At 39.0% G+C, this 23,763-nt stretch overlaps 1 protein-coding gene and 1 long non-coding RNA gene across 3 annotated transcripts in view; one reads left to right on the top strand and one right to left on the bottom strand.

The window, feature by feature from the left end:
* LOC113060191 (rap guanine nucleotide exchange factor 5-like) overlaps positions 1-23,763 on the top strand; it is a 469,578-nt gene that overhangs the window by 62,186 nt on the left and 383,629 nt on the right. The gene's annotated exons all lie outside the window — the stretch shown is intronic.
* LOC113060193 (uncharacterized) overlaps positions 13,635-23,763 on the bottom strand; it is a 64,237-nt gene continuing 54,108 nt past the window's right edge. The window contains exons 3-4 of one of the 2 annotated variants that reach the window (XR_003278206.1): positions 20,190-20,236; positions 13,635-14,962 (exon numbers count right to left, since the gene is read on the bottom strand). This is a non-coding gene — a long non-coding RNA (uncharacterized LOC113060193). The remainder of the gene's footprint in view (positions 14,963-20,189; positions 20,237-23,763) is intronic. The other variant, XR_003278207.1, reaches the window with a different exon arrangement.

Genomic DNA, 23,763 nt, shown 5'->3' with positions numbered 1-23,763 from the left:
TATAATTTACAGTAAAATATCGGCAGCTGTGCTTGCCAGAACTTCACCGTAAAAAATATATGGTAGCATAATTTTAGGTTTTACAGACTTTTACAGACAAAAACTAGTGGTGATGGTAAAATCACATGATGATCACAAACAGCTTTTCTATGAACTGAGTAGGGCCAATATTTATGTATAGAAGGTGTAGTGTCACTCACACAAACACTAAACCCCATCATGGTGACACACGTTATACTGAAATAATGCAATTAACATTAAATTATTAAGCCCTAATGTACACAACTGATAAGAATAAAAGAAAGAAAAAAAAAACTAAGGGGAAATGTTATTTCAACAAAAAACATCAAATATGAAATGTCTTTTACTGTTAAAATCACTTTTTTTTTTTTTACATTGTATGTAATGCACAGTTGTAATAAAGCATTACACTCGTAGTGATGTTTTAGGAGCCCGCCGGTGAGAAAGAGCCCGAAAATGGCTGTGGAAACAATTTCCTCATCCTAACCTCAGGCCAGAGATTAAAATGTGTCAATTATAAATTATGTCAGTCTCACTTACCACAAGGAGCATTTATGCATGAGGCTATCAGGGAGATTGAGTGGACGGCAGCAGATGATTTCAACATCGCCAGCAGCCATCGCTCGGTGTCACTGTCCATCGCTGGACATGACAGCCGTTTGCCACATAATGAATAGCATTCACAAAAAAACAACAGCTAAGATGCACTAGCCTTATTTATTAACTCTGACGCTGCTCACACAAACCCAACACCAAGTGGCTTCTGACAGAATCTGTGGAAACACTTCTGTACAACATGACAACTTCCACATTAATTCTGCTTCTGGAGGAAAGATAGCCCTGACTTGCTATTCATTGATCTTGTTTGTCGAGCTTGTGCTCAAACTTTAGTATACCGCTTAACTTTGACTTCAAGGACATTTGTTTATTTATGAACGGGACCCATTTTCATCAGAGCCATGTGCGTAAAGCTGGCTTATTTAGCAGACGACGTGTTGCTTTGAATATGTGTCCCCCCTTGAATCCAGATGTCAGAAGAAAAGAATGCCTGCATCCTCCGAAGGTCTTCTTTCTCCGTCCCAGAAAACCTGAGAGGGAAGTGAATTCCCACTGAGCAGGAGCATGGATCATGGTAATTGCCAGTGGTACCTCGGGGCCAAAGCGATGAGCTCATTATTTTTCCCAAAACCCTTAAGTCTTGCAAAACAACAGCCGGCCGACCATGGCTCTCGGTGGAGTGGAGGGAGTCGTGGGCGTGTGTTTGTGTGTGTTGGAGTCGTCTTCCAGACATGCACTCTGCTGAAGCGTCTGTGAGTTCTTACTGTTTTCATGATACAAGCAACTCCAATATAGCTAGTTACAAAATGAAAACCATTTCTCACACAGCCTCACGTATGTGACTTGAAAAGCAATGCCTTCCCTTTTAAATCATGTTCCACTTGATTTGCATTCCTCACAGTGAGATGCTGAAGAACACAGTTACAGTATCCATCCGTCCATTTATCTCTCTTAAACAACACTATCTTTTGGAAAGGTATAAATGGAGCTTTTGTCCTGTCCTGAGCGTCGGTCGGTACCCAAATGATAAAGGAGCTGATATGGTGTTGGTATGACGACACTTTTTAAATCCAATGCAGCTTCATATATATTAAACAGGGTGATTATACTTTTGGAAATTTAACGATTTAATTTAGTTTTGTATTTGTATGGTAAATTTCCAGTGTTGGACATTAATGAAGTAGTTTTACTTTGTTACTGTATTTAAGTAAATTTCTCAAGTATCTGTACTTTACTGGAGAAGTTTTATTTTGAGTAATTTTACTTTTACTTGACTACATTGCATATGATTGTACTTTTTACCGACTACATTTCATAAAACTTATCGTTACTCCTTATAATATATCACATGCTCCGAAATGGTTTCTGAATCATGAACTGATTCTTTTCAATGAACCCGTTAAATTGTTTTGCAAATCACACCAAACGATCAATTTAGGAATAGAAATGATTCGATTGCAGCTGTTCTCGAGTCGACTCAACTCGCAGATTCAAATGATCTATTTAGTGCGAGTCTCCAGTGAACTGAATTCACAAGTATGAACCTGGAGATCTTGTGAGCGCGCACATCTGATGCTGTTAAAAGTAAGTTACTAATGTCGAATTTTAGGATTAATTATTGTAACTGAAAATCATATTTAGATCAAAACTGTCAGTTGTTTGGGAACTAAATCTGCTGTAAAGGTGGATCTATTCAAGCCACTGAAATGTTTGAATGCAGACACATTAACATCAGAGTCTCTATGTTTTAGGTCTAAAAACATTAAAATAACATAGACTAAATAAAATAACTAATGCACGGTCATCTTCCCCGCTGTTGTAAAGTTAGAAGTTTTACTAAAATGCTATGCATTTAGCCCTATGTGATGTCTGTTTTTATATTGTTTGTCACACATAGCCTAAGTTACTATGTGTCTGGATCAACTAGCTGATTAGACAAATGTAGACAAATTCATAACCATGCTGAAAATAAGTCAATAATGTTAGCTAATGCTAAATCTCTAGCTAACTAACTTGCTGGTGCTAAATTGAGGAAATACTATTTTTATTCAACCAGCTAGATAGATTACATCTGAACGGAAAAGAAAGGATTGTGATGTTCAGAACATAACTTCAGTAATTATCAGAGTGGTACGTGATGCCCTCTGGGGACATTTGGCCAGGAGTGTTTTTACACCACAGTCAACATATGAGAAGAGACAAAAAATAATGATTCTGAAAATATAATTATATTTTCCTTATTATATTAATTATTCCCCAATTATTAAAATCCCAGTTATTTTGAGCAGTAGGGTTATAAAAAAATAAAGTACTTTTGTAGTTTCACTCAAGTGAAATTAAAAATTGATTACGGTAATATTTTATTATACAGATCTGTACTTGTTTTGTGTACTTCGTCCAGGACTGTCAGTTTCAGTGCATGAGCTGTGATGTCCAAGGGTCTTCCTGTGCAAGGAAAAGATTTCTCATTTCATGCTTTTAAGAGCCTTTTAAATAGCAATCTGTAAAAGCTGTACTTCAAAACAAATACATATTTTTACATAACTACAGGTACTTCTGAATGTTTGTCTGTGGAGAAACATGCTTTTAGCTCTAGTGTGTAGTTTTAGCATATACCAACAGAGGATAACATGACCAGACGCTGACCACTTTGACACACACACATACACACACACACACACACAAACACAGTCAGAAAAAGTAACAGACCTCTGTAGTTAAATATATTAGACATTATTCAGTCATTCATCTATTTGTGCAGTTTGTATGACCGAATACAGTAATAGACTTAAGTCAGACTATATTAATTAAATCAAACATGAATCAAATCTTCTGTCAATATAACTGACAATTGTGTGTTCATGTGCATTTTATTTTTGTTGAATTAATGAGCTTCATTTATGAAATCCTTTGTAAACATAGAACATAGTTGACAATCGTTCATAGAAGGAATAGTTGTCGCAAACATGAACATTTCCTGGAAATGTATTCGCCATCAGCCAATTCCAGATCAGGAGGAGTTTGTTTCTTCATCAGGTTTGTATAAATGTAGCACTGCATCAGTGTCTCATCAATGGATGCTCTGCAGTGAATGGGTGCCGTCAGAATGAGAGTCTGATAAAAACATCCCAATAATCCACAGCACTCCAGTCCATCAGTGAACATCTGGAGAAGACAAAACCTGAAACACATCCAGCATTAAGATGATTTTAACTCAAACACATAGAGACTATAATCCATAATAACACTTCCTCCAGTGAAAAAGAGCATCTCCTGTTGCTGTTTAGAGCTGTTTAAACACTGCTTGATCTGTGCAGATTTCTCTCCTGATTCAGACCAGAACACTTTTCCATTAATCTCGGATGGTCTGAGGGTGAGTGCATTTTTCGTGAAAAAAATATTTTTGGGTGATTTAGTCCTTTAAATATTCTTCCATTTTGGCCGCACTGTCTCAGTCCTTCTGTAGTGGCTGTGATGAGCTCTGATGGGACAGACAGGATCAATAAACCCTCGGGAGGAGAATCAGTGAAGAAAGATGCTTCTTGAATAGTGTAGTTATGGACTATACTGACCCACTGGTGTACACCCTCATTCTGCCAATAATACTTTTGCTCAAAATCAAGGCTGTTAATGTTAAGTGAAAGTATTACAAGACAAGATGTAATAACAATAATAATAACAATAATAATAACAATAATAATAATAATAATCTTTGCTGGGCCTCAGACTGAGCAGAATAAATTATGAAATGAGTTCTTTTTAAGTCACATGACATCAGCTCAGGTGATTGGCCTAAACACACTGATGCAGGTTCAGATGCTGTGTTCCCACACGCCTGGCTCTCTGTCAGATCTAACCCCAGCATCTAGGGATCAGTGTGGGGGTCTTCTGCTGCTTCCAGACGATCACATCTCTCTTTCATCCTGCGCTGTGGCTCTGACCTGTGTGTCACGTCCACTTTCCCTCTCCACCCACCAGACCTTTAAATGGAGCCTGATCTCCTCACGATTAATAACAGCCACTGACCTCTGCTCAGGTCACTCACACTGGGTGTAAAAGACACTAAATACTCACTGATATTATGAATTTGACTGCAGCGATGCTATCAGAGAACAAAACTTGAACTCAGTTCTGCTGAATAATGACACCGTCTGTAGAGCTGCTTTATATCAAAAGTTAATTTAGCATCACTGAAATACTTTTCAGATTTTTTTTACTTTTTTAAATTTTCCAAATAGTTTAAATTGTAAAAAAAAATGGTATTATTTAATAATAATTAATTATTATTATTATTATTATTATTATTATTATTATTTTAGCTTATTTTTTATTTTCATTTTGCATTCAGAGATTTTTTTTCAGATGGTCTGTGCAGCTCCAAATATGCCCAAAGCATTACCTAAACCTGGAGGTTTTGCCCTACTCTCCCTTAAGAGGACGATGTTTGTGTTCTGCTCATGTGTGAGAGATCGCTACAGTACTCACCTTTCATTCTGCCGTCAGAGGAAGGTAAATACCTTAATTTATGTCCGATTAGGTTGCTGAATTCCCAAAAAATCCCACCTGAGAAAACAAACAGAGCAAAGCAGCACATTCTGAGTGCTGTAGAAAGAAGAAAAACCGCTTAAGAACTGACCGAATGATGTTGATTTAGTCATTTTAAACTGCACAAGCGTGCTTTTCTTAAAGGGGTTGTGAATATAAATAGCATGTGTTAGTAGGGCTCCATTTAATCACAGCTGCTCATTTTAATTGAAATGCTGCTCTCTTGACATTCCTTATAATGACTAATTACCATGTTATAATTTCTGAGAAATGAAATGCAATGCTCTCATTATTATGAGCTGTGCTGCATTAATCCTGCAGAAAGGAAGAATAAGGAGGAAAACTGCGATACATGCACACACGTTTATAGGTTATTACTGTCTACACAAAGTGAATCACAGGTACTTTCGTTTCCACATTAAAACAAAATTACACAGTTCTGGATGTGGAAACCGTCAAATGATAGAGTACACACTACATATAAAAGACCCTCTTCTCACTAAATACATTTGTTTGTCTATTTTTGTTGTATTTTATATATTAATAAAAACACTCCATTTTCATCTGACAAATCAAGCAAACTTGTTTGATAAAGTCACAAAAAAAACTGGAGCTGATTATTAAGTAGTCCTTTCACAGAACCAATATATAAACTACACAATGAACATAAAAGAGCCAAAAACATCATTATGAAATGTTCAGTACAGTCTTATTGCTGTGTGTTCCTCACAGACGAGCTTGTGATGCCTGCAAATGAAAAATAGTCATGCAAAAATATTTTAAAATTATATATATATTTTTTTTTGCTTCAGCATATAAAAAGTCTATGTGTCAATTTGGAGTATCTGCTTAATTTATTCCAAGTCAAAACTGAACTGTAAACAATATCATGAACATTTTCTGACCTCTGTCAGACCGTGATTCACTGAAGCACTGAATACTGTGTGTCTGTGGATGTGAATCAGGAGTGAAGAAACACTTGTGTTGTTATTTCACTGGAACAGACAGCGGTAGACTGGATCACAAGTCCGAGAGCAGTGTACTGGAGAAAACACCGTCCTCGCTTTCTGACAGCATTAACAATGAGAGATGTGATCACTGATCGCCGCACATGAAGGAAACAGAAACGCCTGCTCAACAGACAAAGAGCTGTTTAATAAAGTGCACCGTCCCTAAAGCAAACAATGATACTACAGAGTTAAGGTTGGGGACAGCTTTGGGTTATTTGCCTGTAATTCTGCATAATTTACTGTTATCGCTATAGTAATTACATCTGTGTTAGCTAAAACTACATTTTTCCAGCTGATGAATGCTGAAGAGCCTCACTCCCACAGATTAGACATACAGTAATTTAACAGCTGGACAGATGAGTGTGTGTTTGACTCACACACATGTGATCCTACACCATTCTCAAAGCCTCGATCCGCTGCATGGATGCATGGGAGCAGCTGCGCTGGAGGAGGAAGGCCGTGAGAAAGCCACGCGAGTGGGAGAGAGACACACGGGGAGAGGAAATGAGAAGCACTGTGGGAAATTAACTCCAAACATACACAAAGAAGTAGTTTCAACTCATGATGTGAAACTTTTAGTCAAAGCCACACAGACGCAGTGTTGGCTGACGGCACACAAGAGCAGATTTACCCACACATCACAAGAATGATCACCGGGCTGTTTGAAGCATCTGCGCTTCTGCTCCTCGAGACGGACAAGAGGAGCACAGACTGAGTTTTTTGGAGGGCGCTCTTCACCACAGGAAGGAGACGCATGAGGAGGGTGTGATGAGTCACATGACCCAACAGGAGCCAATGAGAGGAAGGCAATTCAAGTTCACTACAGAGTTTAGTGGGTCAAGTCCGGCTGTGGACAGCAGCAGCCAATGAGATGAGCTCAGTGCCAGCGAGAGAGAGAGAGAGAGAGAGAGAGAGAGAGAGCGATGTTCCTCACGGCTGCAGACACATGAAAACTGATCGTCTCGTGTGAAACGAGCTGCTCGAGACCAGCGGCGACAGAGATATGAATGATGAGTGCTGGAGATACGCCGGTACAATACCACACCGACTCGATGATGTATTTCAGTTCTTCAGTCACAGAAACAGAGCTAGACACAATAAATTAACATATTCAACAGGCGGCCCAATAAAAATATTATGAATGCTCACTGTATTCAACTACGGTTTGGTTAGAAACACATAGACCTTTTCATTTTTTCAGTTCATCTCTGAATAAACAATGATTTAAAATGACTAAAACTAGTCAATAGAACAAATAATTATCTTGCTCCAGATTCTCCAAACAGACACAAGACAGACACAAAACTTCTTATAAAATAAAAATATTATTTATACTAAGCTTTAAATTACAACTGGCTACAAATGCATACTTTTTACAAAAGCTTAATCACAAGAAATGAACATGAAGCATATCTAAAGCTTCTAAGAGAAATACTATACACACACACTAAGCTATAATTTGGTTCAAATTATTGGAGCTTGGTGCTCGAGTCCCACAGCACTGCTCAGTTCACACGCGTAGAGCTCTACTGATTTGTGCATTTAGGAATTGGCATGCACTGAAGACATTGCAAAACATTTTACTATGACTTACCAACCACATCATTATTTACTGTAGAGTGGTCAAAATAAACTACAATTATCATTTTCATTGCATTGGTCAACAGGAGAGAAATATGTCAAATTTGCCATCAGCTGTTGTGTTAACTAGTTTACTGTAATTTAATGCCAAGGCAATAAAACATAACATATTATTATTTTCTTTTTGAAGGAAGGCACACACAGATGAAACTAATCCAAATAACATTTAATAGTAATCCAAGATTAAATTTAATACAAAACACAGGATAACACAAGCAACAAGGACTGAACAGAAAATAAAAAGTACAAAAGTAAAAAAGCAAGCGAGGTACTAATGACTCAGGTGCACTGAATGAACTAATCAATGACAATGAGGAGAATTAGTGTTGGTCCCAGTTTGCCTACTTATATTATGCCCTTAAAGTGTGTACTGATTGGTGAAGAAAAAGTACACACTTTTGAGTGTGTAGTAGAAGAGCTCTGGACAAACTCTTTAATGGATGCTCTGTCACATAACTACACTCATCCTGTCACTGTAAACTGACCTGTCAATCATCATGTGCAGTCAACATCCTCCACATTTCATTTCTTTAACTTCATACTGTATCCATGAGAAAAGTTGCAGCACCTTGATCTACGAGCCGCGGGTCTTCATACAGAGATATTTTCTGCATAATTATACATTTAAAAATGAATAACAGGATGAAAGTTAAAATCGCTGTTGCAGATGAAATATAACACAGATAACATTAGATAAATATATATATATATATTTTTTACCAGATTAAATGTTGATTGTTAGTAACTCAAACCCCATTATCTAAATCTTATCTACTTAAACTTTGGTCGCATACATCCACATGTTTGTGGTTTTTTAATGTGTTTTATTCATGTTTGTATTTAAAGGGGGGTTGAAATGCTCGTTTTCACTCAATATCATGTTAATCTTGAGTACCTATAGAGTAGTACTGCATCCTTCATAACTCCAAAAAGTATTTCGTTTTATTATATTCATAAGAGAAAGATAGTCTGTGCCGATTTTTCCCGGAAAAACACGAGCGCCTGGAGGCGTGACGTGTGGGCGGAGCTAAAGAATCACGAGCGCCAGTTGCGTTGAGAGCGTTTGGAAGCTGTGACAGCTGTGAAGGCTGAAACTGAACGAGAGCAGCAGCAGCAACGACTCGCTCCGAGCGGGGCTCGAACCCGAGTCTCCGATGGGAGGTGGACACACTAACAAGGAGGCAGAGACATTTTAAGCAGTTTTACTCACCGCCTGTGGTTCCAACACACAATCGTGACCCTTTTTCGTTGGGATTGCATCATCCTTAAGAAATAAACGATACGCAAATCCGTCGTCAAACTGGGCCTTGTTTGTAAAACAAGCATCTTCGAAATGCAGGGAACAAACACAAACACTTGCACAACTCCGTTGATGCTCTGTAAAAATAAACTCCATCCACTGGTCCCTTAATGCTGTTTTTTTTGGTAATCTGTGCAGGGTTGTCTTGCCCTGGCAACCAAAAACACACTTCTTTTGTGACATTTGGCGACGCTCTCGCTCTGATCAGTGAAGTCTGTTGTGCTCTCAGTGCTCTGCTATACGGGAGCGCGCTCTTCCGGCAGAAGTGCCTCAGGACCCATATAAAGAAATTCCGCTCCATCTAACGTCACACAGAGCCATACTCGAAAAAACTTTCCGAAACTTGTGACAAACCGGAAGGAGTATTTTTGGAACAGAAATACTCCTTCAAACGTACAACTTAATTTTTGAAACTTTGTCCATGTTTAGCATGGGAATCCAACTCTTTAACAGTGTAAAAAACTCAGTATGCATGAAATAGCATTTCACCCCCCTTTAATACTAATCTCACATACTGTTTAGGATGGATAGTATGAGCCTCGGGGTGCAGGGCTGAGCAAGGGACTGAAACAAGGCAGGAGAACAGAAAAACACTGAAAACAAGATTTAAACTGTGGCACTTATAAATGCACATAACATTTTATATGAAAGTAAATAAAATAAAATATAAAAAAAACATATCTATGATGTTAATAACTGTGAAATATGTCATAACAGTCTGTAAAATGTGTCCATACTGAATATCCCATGAGTCAGTGAAATATAAGTCTCTCTGGCTGACAATCACTGATCTTGTGCAGACACCCCGTCCGTCTGGTTTTTGTTCCCATCAGAAAATGAATTCAATCAGCCAAAATCCTGCTTCCACTCCATCACAATGGTTGGAAATCTTCTGTTCTCATCACCGCACATGAAGAAGCTCAGTGTGTTGGAGAACGGCCTGTATCAGATGATAGAGTCATGAATGTACTGTATATTGTCTGATAACACACAGGATCCAGAGACACCTATCCTCATTGCTCTGTGATGAGGGAGAATTATTCGTGCTGCTCTACGAAACCCAAGTGAATCAGACCTTGAATTCAGTTATATGTGGGCTGGGGGTGGACCTAGTTGTATATATACCAAGAAACCTGAATATCAAATATATCTGTTCATAGAGCTGGGAGTTATTTCATTTCATTCTCAAACTGAATTAAAATACAAGATTGTGTTTATAAGCAATAGTGGAATATGATCGAAGTACAGCAGGGGTCAGAATTCAGCTGCAGATCTGTGGAGCAACACACACACACACACACACACACACACACACACACACACAAACACACTGACACTCACACACTGACGCTCATACATTGACACACAAAAAAGCACTGTCATACACTCACACAATAGCACACAGACGCACATACATTCACATAACAACACAATCACAATAACACACACATAAACTCACACAATAACACACACACAAACACACACACACTCACAATAACACACACATACACTTACACAATAACACTCAAAATAACAAATACACACACTCACACAATAGCAGACTCACAATAACACACACATACACAATCACACAATAACACACTGACACACACACAAACTGACACACACAGTAACACACACACACTCACACAATTATACACTCATAATAGCAGACATACACTCAATACAATAACACTCAAAATAACACACACACACACTCACATAATGACACACACACACACACAATAACACACACACACACACTCGCATAATAACACACTGACACACACACACACACACACACACACACACAATAACAAACATACATTCACATAACAACAAACTCACAATAACACACACACACACACATGCAATAACACACATACACTTACAATAACACACTGACTGACACACACACACAATAATATCAACAATTTTCAGGGTGATTATATTTCTTTTTAATTCTTTGTGAAATTTAGTAACACTTTCAAAGTAGAAGATTTTCAAAGTAGAAGTGTGTTGTCAGTGTACAGTGTGTTTACCGTGTGTCTAACTACAGCACTAGACGACACACAGCACCTTTTACAGCAGACTCCACGAGCTGTTGTGTAAGGGTTTCAGTAATAGAAATATTATTTAATATGTGACCCAGTAAGCACAATATCCTCCATAATCTCACGCAGTCCCATAAACCCCCTCAGGTCCAGGAAACGTCCCACACACCATGCATTTTTGAATCTAATCTTTCTGTTTGGTGGCTGCTTTTGGACGGGAGTGATCTCGGGAGATTCTTATGAGGAAGGACATGTTTGGTACTTGTGGCTGCATTAGTGTATGGTTCATGAGAGAGCAGCTCCGCGGGCCACGAGGAGATGAACACACCTCACAGACCCGCAAATGTCAGAGCGGCTTCCTGCTGAGCAGCCCATCAATGCTGAGCCGTGACCCTGCCAGCATGCGGCCGCGCTCGCACTCGCTGGTCTGAGGTCAGACTCACACAGTTAGCAGGAGCAGGAACTAGAACCAGAGTGGGAGGAACAGGAAGAAACTGAGTAAGATGCTATTAATAGATGAAGCACAAACACACGCTTAAACGAGAGAAAAGCTTCAGAAGACACATCCAAACTCTTGACAGTAGCTTTAATGTGACAGTCTACCTATGAATACAGCGATAATAACACTTTCTGCTAAATCTGCCTTAACAGACTATTGATTTCCATGTTTCTAGTGCTGGCTGAGTGTGCCATTATTGTTCTCCAGTTAAACTTATATACAGCCGACAGCTGTTTCACTGCACTGAAGTGGATGACATGGCTTGAATGTTTCCTCTACGCTTATAATTTTCCACATTTGATCATGAAATTATTTTGTTTTAATATGTTGTTGACTTTTGGATTGGAGCACTTTCTGGCCATTGGATCAGAGTTCTGTCAGTTACTGATAATGCTCAACACCATTGCTTCCAAGCGCTGTCAGTACTTTATAAAACCTTTTTATCATGCCAATAAAGCTACTTGAATATGAATTTGCCAGTTGCTGATTACTTTGCAGATTTTTTTCAAACAGAAGGACACATCTCTGTTCACGGTATGTAAACTCTCAACTTTATGTTTTAAAATATCGCGCTGGTCACACTGAGCCAATATTTATTCTGATTCTGACTTTCCTGGGGCTGATCACACTGCATGTGTGACGAGACACTTTCTCTGTGTCCAGATCTGACTGTCATATTAAAAACTGACACTTTAAATCAACATTTAATGTCTTTATGTCTATTTTGTCTCTAAGCAAAAAATTTAATAATAATAATAATATTAATACAAATATTAAACAAAAACTAAAGGAACTTAAATCACAAAAGTATAAATACAGTATATGTTTGTTCTCATATTACTCTGCTTTCAATAATTTGTATGTTCATCATCAACGTCATGCCCCACCATCCAGCAGCTCCCATATAAACTATGTTCCTGCGGCTATGATTATATATTTACAGAACATTTATTCATTTGGCAGATGCTTTTATCTGAATGTTTAGTAGTTTTATTTCAAAAGGGGAAAACACAAACTTAATTTATCATAAAGGAACCAACATTAGTAGTGCCGCAAACCAGAAAAATCCACAACTAGAGAAGTGAGATTGCAGAACAGAAGTGCATATATATATATATATATATATATATATATATATATATATATATATATATATATATATATATATAGACAGACAGACATACAGCTTGATAGATAGATAGATAGATAGATAGATGAAATAATATGTTCATTTGTAGTAATTGCTGCATCTCTAGAACAGATACAAATGGAGTGTTGAAATATTAAGATAATCTTCCAAGTATCTGTATCACTGCGCTTCTATCAGTTGCTCCATATACTCTGACACTGGGTGCATCTGGCTGTAATGCACACAGAGTCAGCAGCCTTTAGGCCTGTGAGCGCTGACCACTTCCAGTGTATGTAAATCAGTCTGGTCCTCTGGGAGATCCTGCAGGACATGAGCCAAACTCGACCTGGCACCCAGCGGAGTGGAGTGATGAGACAAACGCACACTTTCTGCTCGGATGCATGCGCTGCCGCAGCTTTCTGTGAATTGCATCATCCAGGCATTGTTGGCTACATTTACTATTGAGGCTACTTGTAGCTGGTGTTTTTTCTAACAAACATGCATGAGGCTTTTAGGCAAGATATGAATGAGAAACGAAGCTGTATTGATCCTTGGAGCCTTGGTTTTGACATTTAGATAAGTTATTTGGTGTTGAGACCAAGATGTTGAATGTCTTCTATCCTAAGTCAAATACACAAAGTAATTTCAGGTACACTATCCAAACTAATGCTATGGGATTGTCTGACTTAGATAAAGATAAAGCACCACAAGGCACACAAACCAGACTTGAACACAGGAGTCTTCTTGTGCTCTTCAGACTGAGTTTCTGGGCCATTGGTCCTAATGACCCGAACCTTTGAAGACTTTCCTTTGTGACGCTGTTAATGAAAGCCAAGCACTTCAGAAGGGGAGAGGCACAAACACAGCACCGCTGAACCTCCATCGACACGGGTGCACAGTGTCTAAACTCATAAGCGCACACATTTGTCAGTGAGTAATGATTGGGTCTGAATGATTGTAAATCACCTGCAGTCAGGAAAGACAACACCAAAGCTGGTCTCGTATTCTCACAAATGCACCAACAGTCTGGAAATATTCTTGGTAGCTGAACCCACTGCTTCCTGTTTGAAAGTGTTTGTTTTGAAAGTGTGTCACATTTCTTGAAGCCGTGAAGGGCGACTGATAAGTGTGTTCCAATGCGTGTGTGGTGCTTCAAAAATAAGGACTGGCTTCGTTTGTTTGCTTCTGTTTTATTCAATGTAAATTTGTGTTCCAGTTACACTCATAAGACATTTTCCAGGTTAAACATTACTCACACTCCAATAACAAACACAACTATTGTATTTTGTATGTTTACACTGAAATAGATATGTTCTAAACTCAAGTATAAATACTATTCTTTACATTAATTCCCAAATAATGACTTAACACGTTAAATAAAATCCATGCATATCTAGCTTGTAAACTAATGTTCGGTTATTATTTTTAATATTCGGATCATCAGTCATCAAAGCTCAGTAAACACTGCAGACACTGAAATGTGTCTTTATTTTGACCAAACTTACTCTACACTAAAAAACACTCAAATATATGTATTTTTCAGGTCATTTCAAGTTTGAATTTGATGTGACAAAGTAATGCTATCAAGTGTGTGAGCTGTTGTTTACTTGAAGTAGTCTTGCTGCATCATCGATCATGTTTTGCTGGTGAACATTATGCATTGTGTGGGTAAACCAACAAAACCCACTTCAAACCAACCATAACAGCAGCAGCCCACCTGGAGCGGCATGAAGAGTCTGGTCTGTACAGGGTCTCACACACCAGTGCTCTCCTTTCACCAAATATTTCTAAATGCATCCTCTGGAAGAGAGCCATCTGTGTGACTTCAGCAGCAGATCTCAACCGCAGCAGGCCAGTAAACATCGTCACGCTGAACGTGTCGCCTGCATCCCACTGCAGGTGTGTGACTGAGCGCTGCAAACATCCGGCTGGAGGAGACCTTCGTGCCACACTGCTAGCCCTGCTTCTTCCTCAGGAAGACACGTCTGAGATCACATCAGCTGCTGATCTGAAGTCAGCTCCACGCTCTTTCAGAAGCTTGTGGTGGGTCTGCAGAGGCTGGTCCTGGATCAGTGCTAGAACGCCTGACTCAGAGCGTGGGATGTGAGCAGACTGCCAGCAGATCACAAAAACACAAGCGTGACGTGCTTCTGCTTCTCTTGATCAGTCAACAAGAGCTGAACCCTCACGCCAGACGACTCCTCTCTGAAAACACAAACATTCACATTAAATAGTAGAAACCTTACCGTATAGATTACTGATATGATATGATAGCTAGATAGACAGCTGATAGATGCAATGTGATGTCACATAGTAAACAACTGCAAGTTATTTAACATTATTTCTGACAATTACATTTTTGTGTGTGTATTATAAGTAATAATAACATTTTAACATGAAGCAAATATACTATTTTGAAAATAGCAGCTATATATTCAGAATGCTTTCTGTCTTTAGGTTTGACTGTAGTAATAATTACTAACAAAAACTGATGCTTCAAATCAACATTATATATATATATATATATGTGTGTGTGTGTGTGTGTGTGTGTGTGTGTTTGTTTATGTGCTAGTACAAGTGTGTGTGTACAAGTGTGTGTGAACAAGTGTGTGTGTGCACGCGTGTGAGTGGGTGTGTTGAATTTGTGTGTTTTAGAGTTTCACCCCTTCGTTACTGTGCAGTTTTTATTTATTTTTTCAAAAGTGACTGAAGAACACAAAAGGCAAAAGGGACACACACACACACACACACACACACACACACACACACAATAAGGTTGTAAATGGCTGTTTACCTTCAAGTTGTTCCAAACCTCTATGAGTTTCTTTCTTCTGTTAAACCACAGCATGAGAGAACAATAGCATAAGAGTCAATGGAGACCCACACGCTTCAAAATATTTAGTGTTCAACAGAAGACAGAAACTCATACAGGTCTGGAAAAACATGAGTGTGAGTAAATGATGACAGAATTTTCATTTTTGGAACTTTTGGAACTATCACTTTTAATGGCAAAAAGAAATGACCAGACACAGATTCACAGAGAAAGCTGATTCTTACAGCATGTCAAAGGTCAAAAGGGTTATTTTACACAATCCATTCACAACATGCTGTAAAACCTTTGTGTCCATGAACAACAGTGAGTCAGTTCTGTATGCTAATTCATCAGAGACAGTAAACTGGATTTAAATGAGCTTCAACACAGAAAGAATAAATTACACACATGCAACTGTTTTACAAGCCCAACAAACAACAGCTCTATCAGCTTCAGCATCTCATTGTGTTGATGAACACACACAGATGGACAAACACACCCGGATCTGTTCATGACGGAGAGCAGCACCACTCGCTGATTTAGGTGGAGCGTCTCCATGCTGTTCCACTTCCTGTCCTGGCACAGCTCGGATGTGGGACATGAGCTCACACACACACACACACACACACACTGTCAACACTCGGCACGCCACCTGATGCACACCTCCTCCCGACCTTCACACACACCCCTGAGTCTTCGAGAAACCCAGTGACCTGACAGACTGGGCCTGCTGGCTGCACACACACACACACGCACACACACACACACACACACACACACACACACACACACACACACACACACGGTATCTATCTCCCTCCGGCAGACTCTTGTTGACAAGCACTTCCCAAGCATAAGTAAAAGAGCCAGATAATGAGAACAGGCTGAACAAACACACACACACACACACACACGAGGGGAACTCCAGCTCATAAAGTGCTGTTAGTCCGCCGGTTCCTGCACACAGAACTCACTCCACTCTTATGAGAAGATCAGGAATCTCATTATTCTGCAGCCTATCAGCAGCAGCCTGAAGAAGTGACCGAGGTCTGACAGAGACGGGAACATGGAGCAGAACATAGCTCACGATGATGTGACTGCTCATACTCATGATGTCATATTATTCAAGATTCAGGATTCACAAAGAACAAGCTGGACAGCGAGGTTTGGTCGGTCAGCAGTGCATCAGCAGTGAATGTATACATGCACACTGTGTTTCTGTCTCATGTTTTGAGAATGAGAGCTGACAGTTAGGAAGGAGACTGATTATGATCTCAACCTTCTCTGAAGTGCCATCATTGGGTTAACTTAAAGGCACAATATGTAAGATTGTTTTATTAAAATATCCAAAAACCACTAGAACAGTGTTATATGTTTTGCTGACTTATGTACTTGTATTATTCCAAATGTTTTGAATAATGTTTAAATCCATAGAAATAAGACATTTTTACTTGTGACACGGACTGTGTCTGTAGTGTCATTGTGTCGCCTGCCAATGATGTCCTAACCCCACGATTTCCATGTTTTTGGCCCCACATACTCATGAGCGGAAGGAGCGGAAGTGGTCGACTGTGGTGAAATAAAAGCTCCGCTGCCAAGTGTCGCACTTGTTCAGCGACTTCATTTTGCATTGACTCTGTCTGATTTCTTGATTTCTGCCTCACCCTGCTTCATTCTCCTAAATTAATAAATCATTAGCTCAACCATGAACATTACTTCTGTCCGAGTCCCGTTGAAATGCATTGGCAGTGGGGATGTAGACCACAACTCCCATGATTCCACACTCACATCATCAAACTACACTACCTGGTCTTTGTTTATTTTGAATACATGCCATACAGTGGCGAAAATTACATATTGTGCCTTTAAGAAGTAAACTGCCAAGTTCATTTTATTACATGGACTAATGGTAAGAGAGTCTGACATGTAACCAAAAGTGTGCGAGTTCAAGTCTCGGTACCAGCAGGGATTGTAGGTGGAGGGAGTGCATATCCGGCGCTCTCTTCCACCTCAATACCAGGAGGAGAGACCCTTGAGCAAGAGCCAAACCCCCAACTGCTCCCCAGATGCTGCGGTGTGTGTGTGTGAGAGTGTGTGTGTGTGTGAGAGTACATGTGTGTGTGTGTGTGTGTGTGTGTTTACTTGGATGGGTGAAATGCAGAGCACACATTCAGAGTATTGAACACCATACTTGGCTTCACATCACTTCATTCACCAATTTTAATCAAGTATAATTTTATAATTTTTTTATCATTTTTTTTTTCGATGTACTAGTAGTGTACTTGAACGTACTTTTTCAGTACTTTACTATTTCTATGCTTCATGGTACTAAACTGACCCACTTTTTAGAATAAACATATAAATGCTTTTAATTGTACTTTAAATGCACCAGTAGTAAATTCTGAGAACGCATGGAAACGTATTTATTTATTTATTTATTTATTTATTTAACAACTGTGCAGTAACACTGACTTTAAAGACTCACTTTTCATTCATGAAGATGTGCAAAAAACATTGTTTCCTGGTGGAAAACAAAGACTTTAAGATGAAAATGACAATGAAATTACCATTATAACCAGTAGGTGGCAGCAAAGGATCAGTCATTAGCTCAGCTGCCATTTCCCCGTGCCTGTTTGTTTTCATCTTGCTTTTGGATTTGTTGTAAAATGACTACTGTAACGCATTTTAGTATTTTACGGTATTTAAGTATGATGTATAGTAGATGCAGGAAGTCCTGTCTCATTCATTGATAAGAACTGACTCAGCTGTTTTTTTAATCAGGCATCATCACTGAGACTTGATTCTAAATATTACTGGAAACTGCTAAAAGACCTGAAATACAGGTCCTTCTCAAAAAATTAGCATATTGTGATAAAAGTTCATTATTTTCCATAATGTAATGAAAAAAATGCACTTTCATATATTTTAGATTCATTGCACACCAACTGAAATATTTCAGGTCTTTTATCGTTTTAATACTGATGATTTTGGCATACAGCTCATGAAAACCCAAAATTCCTATCTCAAAAAATTAGCATATTTCATCCAACCAATAAAAGAAAAGTGTTTTTAATACAAAAAAAGTCAACCTTCAAATAATTATGTTCAGTTATGCACTCAATACTTGGTGGGGAATCCTTTTGCAGAAATGACTGCTTCAATGCGGCGTGGCACGGAGGCAATCAGCCTGTGGCACTGCTGAGGTGTTATGGAGGCCCAGGATGCTTCGATAGCAGCCTTAAGCTCATCCAGAGTGTTGGGTCTTGCGTCTCTCAACTTTCTCTTCACAATATCCCACAGATTCTCTATGGGGTTCAGGTCAGGAGAGTTGGCAGGCCGATTGAGCACAGTAATACCATGGTCTGTAAACCATTTACCAGTGGTTTTGGGACTGTGAGCAGGTGCCAGGTCGTGCTGAAAAACAAAATCTTCATCTCCATAAAGCTTTTCAGCAGATGGAAGCATGAAGTGCTCCAAAATCTCCTGATAGCTAGCTGCATTGACCCTGCCCTTGATAAAACACAGTGGACCAACACCAGCAGCTGGCATGGCACCCCAGACCATCACTGACTGTGGGTACTTGACACTGGACTTCAGGCATTTTGGCATTTCCTTCTCCCCAGTCTTCCTCCAGACTCTGGCACCTTGAATTGCGAATGACATGCAAACTTTGCTTTCATCCAAAAAAAGTACTTTGGCCCACTGAGCAACAGTCCAGTGCTGCTTCTCTGTAGCCCATTTCCTGCACACGCCTGTGCACGGTGGCTCTGGATGTTTCTACTCCAGACTCAGTCCACTGCTTCCGCAGGTCCCCCAAGGTCTGGAATCGGTCCTTCTCCACAGTCTTCCTCAGGGTCCGGTCACCTCTTCTCGTTGTGCAGCGTTTTTTGCCACACTTTTTCCTTCCCACAGACTTCCCACTGAGGTGCCTTGATACAGCACTCTGGGAACAGCCTATTCGTATATTTGCATTCGTTCGTGTCTTACCCTCTTGCTTGAGGGTGTCAATGATGGCCTTCTGGACAGCAGTCAGGTCAGCAGTCTTACCCATGATTGTGGTTTTGAGTAATGAACCAGGCTGGGAGTTTTTAAAAGCCTCAGGAAAGCCTCAGGAATCTTTTGCAGGTGTTTAGAGTTACAGTAATTAGTTGATTCAGATGATTAGCTCGTTTAGAGAACCTTTTCATGATATGCTAATTTATTGAGATAGGAATTTTGGGTTTTCATGAGCTGTATGCCAAAATCATCAGTATTAAAACAATGAAAGACCTCAAATATTTCAGTTGGTGTGCAATGAATCTAAAATATATAAAAGTTCAATTTGTATCATTACATTATGGAAAATAATGAACTTTTATTACAATATGCTAATTATTTTAGAAGGACCTGTATTGCTGAAGCACTGACAGGGAAAAGTAATATTGTATGCATGGCAAAAGGCAGGGCAACGCTATGAAAACACAATCTATTTGTCATGTTAAAACTAGAACTATACCTAACCCACATAAGAGAGACCAGAGATCTGAAGAGACGAGACTATAACCAGGAGTGGAGATGCAAACACAAAACATTAGTCAAGCTGAACAATCATGTGAAGAGGAAGAAAACAAGGGCTCTTACTGAGCAAATCATCCACTTCCTGTCATCACCACTGCAGCAGATCTGATCTGAAAGAAAAAAATATTGAGACACATTAGAAATGCCATAACGTCTGAGAAATGACAACACTACCAACTGCTAAACTACAGAAGGAAACATGCAAATGAGGAGCAAGTGCCTTTATTCTGTTCAGTGTTTGTCATTCATCTGTCTGCTGTGAGATGTCATGATAAAACAGATCTGCTAAATATTATAGTCCAACTTAAAGAAAATCATCTGAAACAGCCAAACTGAAATATAGAACTTGAGAAGCAGCTCGGGCCTCTTCAGAAGACTTGGATTGAACTAATGAATTCATAACAATGTCTTTCTGAAGTTTGGGATGCATGAAATGGTCGAACAAAAATTATGAGCTAATATTAAAAATATCTAAAAATATCTACACAGGTAAATGATGACAGAGCAATTGTTTTAAGTTCTTGTGTTCCTCAAATAAATCAGTACACTAGCCAGACAGCAAGTACACTAGCCAGGGTGATTCAAAGCAGCGTTTTGGGAAGCCCATGTTATTCAGATTCCCATGAGTCTCTGCTGATGGGAAACGGAGCAATAAACCGAATCCCAGCCGAACACACCAACCTCAGAGAGACTCACATCTGTGTCAAAGCCTTAGCATTAGCCTGGAAGCCGCTAAGAGTGCTAATAAAACACAGATCCGCTCTTGGGTTGTGCCGTGGCTGCTGTGTTTCTGAATTGGAGGGTGTGTTTCGCTCTAACTCTCAACAGCAGTGGAACCAGTTCAAATTAGCGGAGAGAAAAACCTGAAACCAGCTGTAGGGTAATTAAGCTAAATGGAAGATTGCAAATGACTGCAAACAATATTTCAACTCGTGCTTTGAAAAGTCCCTCTCCAGCAACAGCAGTAAACAACAGGCCATCAGAGGCTTTGGACTTATTCAAGTGTTGTGACAGGCCTGAAGAACTGACTGACCTCCCATTACGTGCAGTTTCACATTCATTAGCATTACTGAACAAACCGTATAGCTTTATGCTGATTCATCACCGGAATAAACAGTACTTTACAGTGTAAATGTCACCGATGTATAATGGTCATTTCAGGCAGCCATTATTTGGACTTTGGACAATGCACTTGTCTAGAAGGGCCCTGTTATATTGTATTGTATATATTATATATTTAATATTGTATAGTACTTGTAAAAAGTTTTTAATTAGGTCTGTTTGTTTAATATGGTAAAAACTGTGAAATATTATTATAAAACAGCTGTTCTTTATGTGAATCTGTTAAACTGTAATTTATTTCTGTGATGCGCAGCTGAATTTTCAGCATCATTACTCCACTCTAATAATTTTTAGGGCCATATGAAATGTTTAATTTGATCCAAATATCCATTTTTATGTTCTCCCAAATTCTCTGTTTTTCTCCAATTTTGATTATTATGGACTCTGTTTTAATAGTTATATAGAATGTAACTAATTATAATTAATTGAAATCACAGAACAATTAAACAATATTTTATTAAAAGTAATATATATATATATATATATATATATATATATATATATATATATATATATATATATATATATATATATTATAATAATAAAAAAATGTAGGGCCTGTTTTATGTTGTACAACAATTTTTTTTTTTTTTTATTCTGGAGTCTGTTTTATTGGTTTAATTAATTTTTAATGATAAAAATGTGTCTAATGAATTGAAATTTTACAATTAAAAAAAAAATACAATATAGGGCATTTAATTTATTTTACTTATATATTTATTTATTTATTTTTTCAGAAAACTGTGGTAATCAAATCAAGGCATAACACAATAACAATTTAATCTTCTAAAAAGCAATCAAACAAAAATATAACATTTTCACATAGACACATGCACGTTTTCTGCATCGTAGAGACCATATGTCTTACACTAGTCAGCGCTCACAAATGCTCAGTGGAGATGCTCAAGTGCTGTGGTGTTCCAGCGGCTCGATCCTGACCAGCTTCAGCCGTGACTCCTGACTCAGCTGTTCTAGAAAGTCAAACACTATTTCCAATAGCAGAGACAAAGACATCATGGCCAGGCCTCCCTGCAGTCGTGCCGATATACATCATCATCCCCTCTCTCTCTCTCTCTCTCAGACTGCAGTGACTCTGGAGAAACTAAAGGAAATGTGATAGCGAGCATGTTTTCAAACACAGCATGGCTTTGACTGTGAGGTGAGCGCTGTGACTGTTAGATGTGAAACCAGAGTCGACTGTTAGAGAAACCGAGGATCAGTCACCTTTAATAATGAACATTCATACAACAGTAATAATGAACACCGAAGGACAGGGTCACAGACTCCCACAGAGACTGAGCGCATTCGCTGCGTTAGCAGGAAATCTGAGGCATGCTGGAATGCAGGAAGTTGATTACAGCACATCCTGTCATGAGCAGCGAGCCAGTGCCATGATGCGGGAGTGATTCTAGCCTTTCCTTGAGCTCAGGTGCCATCAGAAACACTCTCTCCATATTCTGATGTTCATTTTTTGACACAGTTTCAAATAAAGATGGAAATGAATGTTCTTTACCTGCATTAAAGATTTGTCCTCAAGCTGAATGTATATTCAAAATCCAGACTCATATTTGCTTAGAGCTGTTTAAACAATGGTAAGCAAATAAAACTTAAAATATTCTTAAGAAATGTTTGTGGGAAAACAAAATATTCTTCATTTTTTTCTTAAGTACCAAAAGAAGAATGTTTAATGAATCCAGGCATAATTAAGGAGGTAATACCACTGTAAGGTTTAAGCATGTTTGACACTCCTGATTTAGTGTGTTCATCAGAAGCGCTGGAGTCACACTGCACACACTCCTTCATTCTGGAGCACTGACAGATCCAGCGTCCCAGCGGTCAAATCCTTTTCAAGAAAAGAGAACATTAGAGTGCTGGACAGACAGAAAAGCTGGTGAAAGCTCATAATAGATCAACAAGAAGCCACGCTCATGGTTTGTATCTCTCTCGTCCTCCCTCACTGGTGGTTACAGTGGCCTGGTTTCCACCTCTGACCACAGACCAGCCCCGGGGTTCCTGTTTACTTCTGCCTGACATGAAAGACTGTAGCTAGCAGGCCAGACACACACACACACACACACACACACACACACACAGAGTTCTGTGTCATTTGATTCAGACTGTGTCATGCATAACGGAAAACTCCAGATCAGCCATTTCATATAAATAAGAGATTCATCACTAGAGGAACATCCTGCACACTTTGCTGTTTCTAAACAAACAGACTGATCACTGAATGGAAAATCTGTCATTTTGTTCTCTCTTTAGCTGTATTAGAATAGGTTTTTACACCTGGTTTTCCTAAAGCTAAATGGCTCAGCTCCCACTGCTGAATAGAATCAGCCAATTCTAGCTTCACGTCTTGTTCCACACAACATTCCTAACAAAAAACCTAAAGGCACATCTCCAGGTGTCCCCTCTGCTTGACAGTGACCAGTGAATGGGTGAGAACGACACACAGTTCACCGACGCTGACCACGAGCAGACGCTCTCTCTCAGTGGCTGTCGAACAGGATTT

This window comes from Carassius auratus, chromosome 41 (assembly GCF_003368295.1).
Source record: "Carassius auratus strain Wakin chromosome 41, ASM336829v1, whole genome shotgun sequence".
Lineage (NCBI taxonomy): Eukaryota > Metazoa > Chordata > Actinopteri > Cypriniformes > Cyprinidae > Carassius > Carassius auratus.
The sequence above is the reverse complement of the archived record's forward strand: the minus strand, read 5'-3'. Positions and strand labels throughout refer to the sequence as shown.